General features: G+C 35.8%; 1 protein-coding gene across 3 annotated transcripts in view; it reads left to right on the forward strand.

The window, feature by feature from the left end:
• The window catches only part of LOC106872763 (FMRFamide receptor), a 285,188-nt gene that overhangs the window by 201,116 nt on the left and 79,586 nt on the right, over positions 1-4,486 (forward strand). Inside the window, exon 1 of one of the 3 annotated variants that reach the window (XM_052967527.1) lies at positions 2,437-2,457. The exons of the other annotated variants lie outside the window; for them this stretch is intronic. The gene's annotated coding sequence lies outside the window, so the exon portion shown is untranslated. Of the gene's footprint in view, positions 1-2,436; positions 2,458-4,486 lie in introns of those variants that run through there. 3 annotated transcript variants of the gene reach the window in all.

The following is a 4,486-nucleotide window of genomic DNA, read 5'->3' on the forward strand; positions in this document are numbered from 1 at the left end:
TGTGTGTGTGTGTGTGTGTGTGTGTGTGTGTGTGTGTGTGTATGTATGTGTGTGTGTGTGTGTGTGTGTGTGTGTGTGTGTGTGTGCGTGCGCGTATATGTATTTATGTGCGTCTCTGATCACGAGCAGAAGTAATGGGGAAGCATCATAGCCATATGTTGAGAGGAATTCTTTGGAGTTTTAATAATTCACCCGTGGAAAGATGAGTGTTTCGTTCAACATCCTTAAATAACCCTCATTCAGGGACCTTTTGAGCAAAATGGGCAACTCGACCTGCAGACACATATTTAGGTGTGTATGTACGGTACATGGAAGAATGGCATATGTGTTAGTAATCTAAACAAGAAATGAGCCCTATTATGTGGGTGACGACTACATTTCAAAATGGAAATAACAGATATATCTTAATAAGTTACAAGCGATAATAAATATGTAACATATGGTTCATATTTACTGTTTATTATACATCCTTGTATGAGTTAATTATTCAACATGTATTTGTGAATGCGAATGTGTTTTATATGCGTTGGTATATTTTCAACTTAACCTACGCAGTGCCTTATTAAAGTGGCTGCTAACCAACTAAAACCAGCAAAATACATAAACATAGGCGTAGGAGGGGCTGTATCGTAAGTAGCTTGCTTACCAACCACATGGTTCCGAGTTCAGTTCCACTGCGTGGCACCTTGGCCGAGTGTCTTCTACTATAGCCTCAGACCGACCGAAGCCTTGTGAGTGGATTTGGTATACGGAAACTGAAAGAAGCCAGTCGTATATATATATATATATATATATATATATATATATATATATATATATATATATGTATGTATGTATGTGCGTGTGTATGCCTGTGTGTATGTCTGTGTGTATTTGTTTGCTCTCCACCACCATAATCATTGAAAACCGATGCTGGTGTGTTTAGGTCCCCGTAACAGCGGTTCAGCAAAAGAGACCGATAGAATAAGTACTAGGCTTACAAAGAATAATAAGTCCTGGGGTGGATTTGCTCGACTACAGGCGGTGCTCGAGCATAGCCACAGTCAAATGACTGAAACAAGTAAAAGAGTAAACATGTTTATTTCGAGCTGTTTGATTATGTATCCGTGCGTGTGTACATGCCTGTAGTAAACGAACTCTTCTGAACAGACTATCAGCTGTAATTCAGAAACGATAGATATTTGTACGTAGGTACCTTCCTTATACCAACAGCATTACTGTTTGACATCATATTGCAGTCCTTCAGCCCCGATAAAATATGTATGGAGCACATATATTGTACGGCTTTGCATTTCATCGTTTTGAGATCGAAAAAAGAAGTATCAGTTGAGTACAGGTTTCGATGTAATCGACTAGCCTCCTCCCCTAGTATTTCAGGCCTTGTGCCTATAGTAGAAAGGATTATTTATTTATTTAATTTGTAGCAACAGCTGTTGCTATTGTTATTACGAAATGACACTATGTTAAAATAAGCTGACTCTCTCGAGCAACACATCTAGTCCGTAATTTTAATCAAAGCACTGTTTAATAAAGTCTTGACACTTGATCGATTACAGAGGCAATTATGTTGATTTATATTTTGTTTGAAACAGAAAAACTAGATTCGTGTCCGTATGTTCAGACGACAACCTCGTCATGCTATTGAACAATTCAGCTACTATATTAGACAGCGTATACTGATAGTATCTACTGAAATATGTATGTCTTCTTAGTTTCAGATATTACTTTCAACTATCTTTTTATTCGGAGGCACCCCTTTTAATTTCCTAACTTCATTTTTGTGAGGTGAAACTTATCACATCTACATAAATGTATTTGACTGTTAGTTTGTTAGTCTCTTATTGAATCGACCTCTTATTTCATTGTCCACTTACGCAATAATCAATAAACAAATGTCTAAGGCAATTCGAAATAAAATTTGGTTCAGACTTTAAAATAATAAAAAAAAAGATATCACAACGTAAAAATAATAATTAAATTGTTCTTACAGAAAACATTAAAAATATAAACAGAAATAATTGTTTCCAAGAAGAAGCAATATCAATAAAGTGATTCTTTAATCACAACTTCGAAAAGGACTGGCTGTCTACGGTCGTCTGATGATATCAGAATAAAAACGAAAGATGCGCATTTAAGTGTCTCGCTCTTGTCGGAAAAAGTATAAGCACTACTCTGAGGGGGTTTTAAAAATATCTTTTCATTGCCCGATGTTATTTATGGTTAATTTGTAAAGTTGAATGTAATTTTTTTTTACCTTCCTTTATTTTCTTTTCTTTCATTTGGCCTAGCAGTCCGTCGGTTACGATGATTAGGGTTCTAGCTGAGCCGATCAAAGGAACAGCTTACTCATGAAATTAATGTGACCGAACACTCCACAGACACGAGTACCCTTCACGTGGTTCTCAAGAAGATTCAGTATCATGAAGAATGTGACATGGCTGGCTCTTTGAATTACAGGTATTACTCATTTTTCCCAACCGACTCGGCAAGAAATACGGGAGATAAAGTGTCGCGCCTAAGCACATACGTTGCCGGGTACCGAACCCACGACCCTACGATCGCGAATCAAATACCTTAACCACTCAGCCACGCATCTTCTTGGCTATTTAGAATGTAAACATTTTTTTGTTTTCATATGCCAACCAATTTTCATTCGTACACACTTATTTAGGGATTATATCCATCATAAATTTGGCAAGTAAAACTTATTCTTTCTCTAAGGCATCTGTTAGATTAATGGAGAATGGTGCCGAGGTGACTGTGCAATATGTCAGATAAGAAGAGTTTGTTTTTCTTCAAGTAAAGACGAGAAAACTATAATATGGAGAAAATGGTTGTATTCTTGCCAAAAAATAAGTGAGACGAAGTTCGTTTAACATTGAAATGTTCAAAATTTGGCTTATATTATATTTGCTGATAATATTTATGTTTTTGCGAATGTGTATATCATGAGATTTTGCGTAAAAAGATTTCAAGCCTATATCTATATTTGTATGTTTATCTATCTATCTATCTATCTATCTATCTATCTATCTATCTATCTACCAATCTCTCTCTCTCTCTCTCTCTCTCTCTCTCTCTCTCTCTCTCTCTCTCTCTCTCTCTCTCTCTCTCTCTCTCTCTCTCTCTCTTGTCCTGTTCTCTATTTTTTCTCGTTTACGTATTTCACTCGATTTTGTTTTGTAATTACTGTTCACGAGTTGTATCTATCTCTTGTGTGTATGTTATTTGCCCCGGTGGTCACGTCCTGTATCCATATATTTTGTATGCATATATATATGAGTACAGGACGTCACCAACAGTAAACAACATGAAATACGAAAACAAATTAGTTATATACGCAAATAACGAGAGGAAAAGGACAAGTAATATTAAGAATGACCCCTCATCAGTTGTCGGTTGTCTATCTATTCCCTATTTCGTGCACTCAAGGACAATATGAGTTTTCGAAGACAGTTGCTTCCATAAATAAATATCAAAATAAAATTTTAGATGTATGGAAGGTCAAAGTTAGGAACAAAAACAGGATAGTAGAGACATATAGGAAAACCGGAGGAAAACAAATATGGAGGATCGTTAGATCCGAACGAGGGAAAAATAGAGAACGCTGAGAGATATATTTTCTTTGAAAAAAGAAAAGATAGAAGAGAGTGATATAGGTGACGTCCAGTCCGGAGAACGTCCGTGCAGGAAGGAACGATGGTCACGTGAGGAAAAGAAAGTTGGATGATGGTACGTGTGAGCAACGAGAAAGAGAAAAAGAGAAAGAAGGGGAGAGAAAGAGAGACAGAAAGAAAACGGGGAAAGTAAGAAAAGGGGATTAGAGAAGATAAGGGAGAAAACAGTATATAGTAGAGTCGCATCAAAAACGTATCTTAGAGAAACATATTTGGAAATGGATATATATACATACGTACATATATAGATAGATACATGCATGCATACATACATAAACATACATACATATGTATAGGTACACACATATATCACTTCTTTATTTTTAGTCTGTGGGTTAAATGTGTAATCGATTGATGGTTTAAATATTTGGTTAAAGACTCAATCGGTTGCTTGTCTGTCAAAATCCTTTCGTCACTATTCGCGACCTCGTCAGTAACATGCCTCCTTTCATGAAGATCTGTCTTGAGACTATATCCATCCTTCAAGGTCTGTCGTTACACAGACTCAAAGTAAAACTTGAAGAGATGAGGAACGCCATTGACGAGACCACGAACACAACAAAAGGATTTTGACAAGGAAAAACATACAATAAAAGCGATTGATTGTTTAAGCAACGCATTATACACACATATATATATCAGATAAAAGACGGTTTACATAATTTTAATTCTCAATGAACGCGAGATATTAGGAATTCCTCCCGCATTTTGTTTTCTCTTTTAAATAGCCAATATATTCAATGAATGCTTTAGTATTACAAACACACATATATATATAGGTATATATATATATATATATATATATATAT

The sequence above is a fragment of the Octopus bimaculoides genome, chromosome 4, assembly GCF_001194135.2.
Source record: "Octopus bimaculoides isolate UCB-OBI-ISO-001 chromosome 4, ASM119413v2, whole genome shotgun sequence".
NCBI lineage: Eukaryota > Metazoa > Mollusca > Cephalopoda > Octopoda > Octopodidae > Octopus > Octopus bimaculoides.